Source organism: Mastomys coucha, unplaced genomic scaffold (genome assembly GCF_008632895.1).
Source record: "Mastomys coucha isolate ucsf_1 unplaced genomic scaffold, UCSF_Mcou_1 pScaffold22, whole genome shotgun sequence".
In the NCBI taxonomy this organism is placed as follows: domain Eukaryota; kingdom Metazoa; phylum Chordata; class Mammalia; order Rodentia; family Muridae; genus Mastomys; species Mastomys coucha.
The window spans coordinates 183,896,074-183,905,026 of NW_022196905.1; the positions used below are offsets into that span (position 1 = coordinate 183,896,074).

General features: G+C 42.1%; 1 long non-coding RNA gene across 1 annotated transcript; it reads right to left on the reverse strand.

The window, feature by feature from the left end:
- Window positions 1-534: 534 nt before the first annotated feature.
- Window positions 535-6,385, reverse strand: LOC116071373. The gene is made up of 4 exons (XR_004110853.1): window positions 6,159-6,385; window positions 5,092-5,174; window positions 2,643-2,721; window positions 535-549 (listed from the first exon to the last, which is right to left on the reverse strand). It is a non-coding gene; the product is annotated as an uncharacterized LOC116071373 (long non-coding RNA).
- Between the last annotated feature and the right edge of the window lie 2,568 nt (window positions 6,386-8,953).

The following is an 8,953-nucleotide window of genomic DNA, read 5'->3' on the forward strand; positions in this document are numbered from 1 at the left end:
TTTTCCAACAGGAAGCTTCCTGCTTGTCTCAGACTCAGAACCGCCAAGCACTGAGTTCGCTCCACCGGTGGCCTCTCTTTTGTCCTGCTTTGTCCCCTTTGTCTTGTAATCCAAAGAACACTCGAGAGGGGAACTCGTTTCCAGAACCTGGCGAGAAAGGTCTTGTTCCGCTTCCTCCAGGCTTTCGAAGGATTTAAAAAGAAAATCCTCTTCCAGAATGGGTTCAGAAAACTCACCTCGTATAATGCACTCTAGGTATCCATCAGGGACCTCGTCTTCCTCGGTGTCCAGGCTAATCTCACTTTCCTCTTGGATGGTGTATGTTACATGGGGAGGTTCCACTCTGGGATTCTGGACTGGCCTCACCTCGTCTTGCTTTAGAGTCATTCTGTTAAGGGCTCTTCCACCCTGCCCTTTCTGGCCACTAGTCTTTGCCGTTCTCTTCATTTGTTCACTCATGTTGTCTTAGCTGTTTCCTTCTTGAACGATGACTATGAATCACTTCCAGGCAGCGCTGAGCCACAAGAGTCACCTCAGGCAAACACCTGCCTGAGGTAATAACCCAAAGTTAAAACATACTCCAATACTAGAGCCACTGTATATTCACTAGATGGTTTATAGGCAGGGGGATGGCTTACCAGGAACTTGCCTGCCATTCAGCTGAGTTTGATCCTGGGATACATGTGGTAGGAAAAAACTCTGATTGTCCTGACCTCATTCAAGCAAGCACGCACATGCTCACCATATAAAAGTTATGTACAACTTTAAGTCAACGGTTTACCACATGGTCATCTCAGATACAAAAAAAAAAAAAAAAAAAAAAAAAAAAAAAAGCCTTTGACAGAATCCAACACCCCCTCAAAGTCTTAGAGGGATATTAAGGATACTGGGACATACCTAATCACAATAAAGTCAATTTACAGCAAGCCAATAGCTAACATCAAATTAAATGGAGCAATTCCACTAAAACCAGGAACAAGACAAAGCTGCCCACTCTCTCCCTATCTAAGCAATACAGATTATCCAGTAGAACTTGAAGTTCTAGCAATAGCAATACATTAGACAACTACGGGAGATCAAGGCAATACAGATTAGAAAAGATACCAAAGTGGCTCATTTACAGATGATGTAACAGTTACATCAAAGACCCCAAAATTCTACCAGCTAACTCCTACAGCTGATGAACACCTGTCTGGATCCAGGGCTAACTAAAAGTCAGAAGCGCTCCTTGAGAAAGCCATCAGGGAAACAACACCCTTCACAAGGACCACAAACGATAGAAAAGATCTTGGGGTAACAGGGTAACCCTAACCAAGCAAGTGCAAAGACTTGTATGACAAAAAGTACAAGTCTCTGCAAAAAGAAACCAAAGATTTTGGAAGATGGAAAGATCTCCCATGCTCATGGATCGGTAGGATTAACAGTGAGGATGTCATCTCACCAAAGCAATCTACAGACTCAACACAATCCCATCAAACTCCAACACAATTCTCTACAGACTTTGAAAAGGCAATGTGCAATTCCATGTAGAAAAATAAAAGTTATAAATAAAAGTCATGATAGTTAAAACAATCCTGAATAAAAGAACGTCCGAGGGTATCACCATTCCTAATTTCTGCTGTAATACATACAGAGCCACAGTAAATAAAAACTGCATGGTATTGGCATAAAATCAGAGATCAATGGAATTGAATCAAAGACTCAGGTGTAAGTCCAAACACCTATCGACACTTAAATTTTGATAAGATAGAAATACATAATGGAAAAAAAAACAGATTGTCAACAAATGGTATAACTGGAAAGGTAGATGAATGCAAATAAATCCATATTTATATCTCTGCACAAAACACAAGTCCAAGTGGCTCAAAGACCTCTGTACAAACCAGACATACTGAGCCTGATAAAAGAGAAAGTAGGGAATAGCCTAGAACATATTGGAATGGGAGATAACTTCCTGAACAGAACACCAATAATGCAGGAGGTAAGATCAACAATAAGTAAATGGGCCGGGCAGTGGTGGCACACGCCTTTAATCCCAGCACTTGGGAGGTAGAGAGACAGGTGGATTTCTGAGTTCAAGGACAGCCTGGTCTACAGAGTGAGTTCCAGGGCTACACAGAGAAACTAATTAGTAAATGGGACTTCATAAAACTTTCAAATCTTTTCTCCCTGCTAGGTTGCCTTTTCCAGCCTTGGTACGATCCGTGAGGGTTTGCACCTTGTTATGAGTTCTGTGGTTAATATTGCTGGGAGGCCTGCTCTTTTCTGAAAGGAACCAGAGAAAACAGTAGATCTGGGGAAGAGGGGAGATAGAGCTGGGGGGACTGAGAGAAGTAGATGAAGAAAACAGAAGTCAGGGTATATTGTGTGAGAAAAGAATAAAAAGGAAAATAAAATAAAATGGTTTACAACTGACTGTGGTCTGTGCTTGCTGTCTGAGGAGGCCAGGCATCAGAGGTTAAAGGTCATCTTCAGTGACATAATTTGAGCCCAGCCTGGGCTACAATACCCTGCCTCAATGATAAAATAAGCAGTGTGTGCCAAATATTAAGTTGCAAAGAATAGTGTGGATAGAGAGGAATAAAAGGACTTGCAGAAAGTATGAGCTTGCTATTTTAAACGGAGTACTGAGGCAAACTTACTATTTGGTCGGCAGTAGTTGGTGACAAAACTTGGAGGCAGCACAGCAAATCGGTAGGTCCTGCTTTCTTCCGTGTGCAGCTGTGAAGAGGAAATGAAAAGATGCCTGTCTGTAAGGTGCACAGCACGGTCCATGGCACAAGGCATAGCTGGACATGCACATGAGTTGCTGCTGCTTTATTTAACTCACTCTACATTGGATTCTGCCTCTTCTGGTGAAGTAGGAACAGTAGCTCTTTTCAACCATTAATTAATTTCTTGTACAGAGCCAGATACGCTTGGTAGGCTACCATGTCAGTCTAAACCACCGTCTCCTGTTGAACTGTAATGCAATTATGGTGAGGAAAAGGACCGAGGATGTTGAGACAACCAGACAGGGAGAGGCCAAGATGGCATTCCTGGACTGTAGTTTCCTCATCCATTATTCTAAAGATGGTCTGGGATCCAAAAAGTAAAAACATGAAATCTATGGCATCCCAATGTCTTATAAATTCTAGGCAAAATAAAGACACAGGGTAGCCTTGCTCTCTATTTTCCCTTCATTAAAAAAAAAAAAAAATACCACCACCAACAAAACCAAAACTAGAAACTATTTAAAGCTGCAACATAAACATGTTATTGTTGTGTTTCTAGCTGCCTTTGCTTCACGTTCAAATTGTATGCTGGATAAAAGATGTCTTCATTGTTCTCATGTCTTACTGTGGAAACAGAAATTAAATGCTCTTTAAATAAGGGCAAATGGGAAAACTGTGGTATGAGAATTAACAGCTTGAAAGTACTTTGAAATGGCTATGTTTTTAAGAAAGCATCTCAGAGACATAGCATGCAAGTTTGGCAAAAAGATAAATATAGCAAAAGGAAACAAAGCACATTCCAACTGCTAAGACCAAGAGTTTAAATTTTCAATACACACACACACACACACACACACACACACACACACACACACACTCTTGGGATATAGCTTAGTGGTACAGTGACATGCTTGTCTAGCATGCCCAAGGCTTTTGCTGGATTCCCTGGGGAGAAAAAAAAAACAAAAAAAATCACCCCCACACCTGTTCTTTAAACCTACACAATTTATCAAGGCCATATCTAAGAGTACTTAATTAGCAAAATCTCAGGCCAAGATCAAGTCTAGGCTCGTATGCAAAAGCCACTCTCCTTCAATGCATTCATCCACAATGGGACTGCAGCTTGATGTGATTCTCTTCTCTCCAAGCTTATTTCTTGCCTTTTCTTTTTCTCCCAGTTCTCCCTTTAATTCAAAAAAGACCAGGACAGGCAGTGATGGAGCACACCTTTAATTCCAGCATTCAGGAGGCAAAGGCAGGCAGATCTGTGAGCTCTAGGCCAGCCTGGTTTACGAAGTGAGTTACAGGACAGTGCAGGCTCAAAAATAAATAAGTTTGGGCAGGAAAGATGGCTCAATGGTTTAAGAGCACTGACTGCTCTTCTAGAGGTCCCAAGTTCAAATCCCAGTAACCCACATAATGGCTCAAAACTATCTATAATGGGATCCGATGCCCTCTTCTGTGTCTGAAGACAGCTACAGTGTACTCATATAAATAAATATATCTTTTTAAAATTTAAAAAATAGATTTAAAAAATAAGCTTAATAATTTCTTGCATGGTAGCACTCACCAGAAGTCAGTTCAATAATCACACCACACCCAGGAATGTTTGAGAACAGGAAATGAGAAGTACAGGGAAAAGGTTAATGTGCCCAAGCAGGTGCTCCTGAGGAACATCAGCATTTCTAAATTTCCAACTAGGAGTTGGGGCTAAAGCAGCCATGCTCATCCTACTGATGCTGTCCTCTGAGCTCTCATTCTCAGATACGAATTCTGGCAATAAAGCCACATGCCCACAGTCCTCAGCTAGGCATTTTAGGCTACAGGAGTGTAAGAAACAACCAAAAACAAGCAACAAGGAAAACAACTTCAATAATCAGGTGGTCGGCACAGCAAGACGGCTCAGTAGAAAGTCACTTGCTGCTGCCACACCTAAGGACACGCCCAGTGACACAAACGGTGGAAAGAATAGACTGATTCCACTTGCGCTTGACTACATACATGTACACATACAATAAATATAAAAATAAAAACAAAGAAACTTCAAAAAGAGAAACTGAAAAATGCTCCTTTGTAGCTTGTGGGGGTCCTCATTTACTACCCAAAGCACTGAAAGCAGGTGCGTTCCCAGCATTTGCAACTCCTCCTAGATAGAGTAAGGCACAACACTAGTCCTTGTATGTTCTTCTCTATCGCTAATACACCTGTTTTCTGTTACTGTTAGTACACACAAGCATATATACTTCAGATCCGTGCTTGAACATCACTTCCTCAGAGCTCTCCTCCATTCTTAGGATCCCATGTTCAATGCTCCCCAGCTTACATTATACCTATGAACACAGTTCTTGGTATTGCCTGTGAAATAGTTTAGTCTTACCTGCTGGCTGCACTGCACACTCACTCTACAGAGAGCAAAGGCCTGTCTTCTTTGCCCAATGTCCCAGCTCTTTGTCCCTTTCTCTAGAGAAATGAGTTCATGAATAGGTATTAGTTATACTTTTGGTGAGACCCGATTTAGAAATTTTTAATAACTTACCAGGTATGTATACAGAACTTTAGACACTTAATGCTTAAAAAAAAAAAGTCAGAGTTGCTTGCAAATGCTGTTTAGGTAGAATGGTATTTGCTAACAGAAATAGCCATCAAAGCAGCATTTACTTTTCTTCATTAGGTTATCAGATGTTTGAGCGTTATGCTGCCCACCACCCAATATGCAACCTCAAGAGAATAACAAAGTTAAAGTAATTTATTAGAGTGTTACTCCATGCGGTCAAAACTGGCTTAAACTCCTCCTGCCCCTACTTTCCAAATTCTGGAATTACAGACATGTGCCACTAAGCACACCCCAATAACTTCTAATTAGTTAAAATCATCCAAAATGCTTACTGGTCAACACAGATAAAGAAAAAATCTAATGGCATGGGATATTGAGAAATAAGTGAAACATTAGTTTTATCCCAAACAGGAATAGAAACATTTCTATCACATGACAATGTCCAGGTGCTCAACAGTGTGAAAACAAACAAAAAAAAACAACAACAAATCCACAGCTATCACAGAGCCACACATTCATCATGTGGGTAACACAGACAGTAAACAGTAAATTAGTAAAATGGTTTCAGAGAGAGAAAAGGGCTCAGGAAAAAAATCGAGTATGCGATGACGTTCAGGTGGCCACCATCATTTTAAGAACCACCCAGGACCTGCCTTCCTCAGAGAAGTGTTAGCCCCCTGTACCCTCCTGGGAAAAGTGAGATTTGATTCCCCCAAATCCTCGACTTTAGCAAGCAGTGTGCCAGTCACTCTAAAAAAAAATAAATTAAATTATGGTTGTAAGAGAAATAAAGTAATACAGGATAAAAGTTTTAAGTACAGAAAGAAGGATGCCATATTTCCTACAGGAGGAAGCCAGAGTCACCACAGAAGCTGTCGATCTTTCCCCACCTCTGGTTTTCCGAGACAAGGTTCCTTTGTCTAGGCAGCCTGGTTGTCCTGGAACTTGCTTTCTGGACTAGACTGTCCTCCAGCTCAACACAGACCTGCCTGTCTCTGCCTCCCGAGTGCTCAGATTACAGGCAAATGCCACCACCTACGCCACTACCCAGCTTGAAGTCGAAACTCTTTTTTAGAAAAGCCAGTCGGAAGTATGGCGGCCAGCGGCCAAGCGCAAAGGAGGCTGGGAATTTTGCAAAGGAGGCTGGGAATTCTACGGATAGTCATTTGCGCGTTGCACTTCAACATCAAAGGAAACCACTGTGGGGTTGTAAACCAGAGCAGTGGGCTCTGGTTTAAGTCAAACGACTATTCTGGATCTACAATTAAAAGACAAATGACTACTCTGGATCTACTATTAAAAGACAACAGTGAATAGAGACCTCAGGCAATTTGAAAACCAAGAGATCTCGAGGTTGCAATGCCGAGGGTGGGAAAAGCAAGAGAAAGTTGTTTCCAGCTTGCTATTTGATTGGAAAATAGAGTGAAGAAACTGGATAATTAAGTAAAGCAATGTCATAATTTTTTAAAAGCCGTTCTATTTTCTTTCTTTCTTTTTTTTTTTTTTTTTTTTTTTTTTTTTTTTTTTTTTGAGACAGGGTTTCTCTGTGTAGCCCCGGCGGCCCTGGAACTCACTCTGTAGACCAGGCTGGCCTTAAACTCAGAAATCTGCCTGTCTCTGCCTCCCAAGTGCTGGGATTAAAGGCATGTGCCACCACTGCCCGGCAAAAGCTGTTCTGTTTTCATTTGGTAGAATAATCTAGTGAAATTTATAGAGGTAAGTGGAGAGAAAAGGAAGGTACCCTGTTACCTCACTAATTTAAACATTTTAATATAAAATAGATCTGGTAACTAACATGGAATAAAAGCACATATTTGAAACAAAATTTGGAACAGAATTTCAAGGAGATTCCAACCTGAATTCCCACTTTCTTTTTAATGTGCATCTACTTTACTCCTTAATGTGTTTGAAAACGTGGTGGCCAATGGCCCAAGGTAGCTGGTGATCGATGTAGACTGAAAGTCAGAGTTCTAGTTAAAAAGATCTTCACTGCCGGGTGGTGGTGGCGCACACCTTTAATCCCAGCACTTCGGAGGCAGAGGCAGGCGGATTTCTGAGTTCCAGGCCAGCCTGGTCTACAGAGCGAGTTCCAGGACAGCCGGGGCTACACAGAGAAACCCTGTCTCGAAAAGCTGAAAAGATCTTCACCAATTTGGAAGAGTCAAAACTCTAAATTGCTGGTTTTCAAACCGTCCCCTCTTCCCTTTCCTCATAATAAGAAAAAAGACAAATCCCAGCCATTCCATGAAACAAGACTTACTTAATGCCCCAGCGATGCGATGCGCTCTTAATCCTTTCTGAAATCCTAAGAAACTGCCACTCGCACCCAGAGCAGCAGTGGAAATCTAGGCAGTCAGGAGTTCAGCTCCTTGGACCCCTCCCTTTTTAGATGGATGAACTCGGTTTCCGGCCACACCTATCAAGTAACTAACTCCGAGCTGGGTAGGCTGGACTGCCCAATGAGAAGCGCTCAAGGCGGAGGTGGGCAGGGTGGTGGGCGGGGCCCTGGCCCTTCAGGTGGGCCACCCGTAGCTGTCCCCGTGTCCTGGGTCAGCATGGGAGGGTGGGGGCAGAGGCGGCTCTTGCAACAGTTATGCAAAAGCCTCTTCCGAATCCCAGTCTCCTGGCCTTGAGACTCAGTCAAATCTCAGTACCTGTAACGCACACGTAACTGAATTTAAGAGGCAGAAGAGGGCATCAGATCTTATTATAGATGGTTGTAAGCCACCATGTGGTTGCTGGGATTAGAACTCAGGACCTTTGGAAGAGCAGTCGGTGCTCTTAACCACTGAGCCATCTCTCCAGCCCTGAAAACTTTCTTTACCCTATCATCCCATCACCACTCTGGATCCCAGCCTCTCCCCGACCCCACCACAATTAAAGCACTCTAGTTGCCTTAACTTTTTCCAGCCATAAATGTGACTGCTGGATTCCCGCAAAGCAACACAACTCACTTTGAGAGCATGGGTCAAGCAGTGTTCACCACTGACTACTACGGTCAAGTGAAATTTAATGGTTCGTATAAATACATCGGCACCATTAAGACAAAAACCAAATCAATATTTAAGATCCTCTACATTTAACCTGAAGCTTTTCTGTAATTTACTTATCAGGGAGGAATCGGTCGTTTATTCTAGGTTGCTTTCTTTTCTTTTCTTTTTTTTCTTCTTTTTTGGAATAAAATGCAATTGTGAGATTGAGAAAAATGTCGACCGATGAAAAGTTAAACTCTATTATGACTATGAAAATGCTTCCTCTAAGTGTCTCATTCCTCTGAATGGAAATCGGATAAACTTCTTGCTTCTGTTGTCCTTTGAAGTGAGTTTGTGGCTGAAGGGGGAATAAGGAACTGCTTTCCTCCAGGCTTCCATAACACCTCAGAAAGACGTTTTTAGAAAATGCATTGGCCACCGGGCAGTGGTGGCCAACGCCTTTTACGCCCAGCACTTGGGAGGCAGGCAGATTTCTGAATTCAAGGCCAGCATGGTCTACAGAGTGAGTTCCAGGACAGTCAGAGCTACACAGAGAAACCCTGTCTCAAAAAAACCAAGGAACAAACAAAAATGCATTGACAAATTCTCAACAAGTTCGACCTCTGTGTGAATGTGTGTGTGTGTGATTAAAAAAAAAAAACAAATAACAACAACAAAAAAAGTTAATAGATGAAGACAGTCCAGGGTTACAA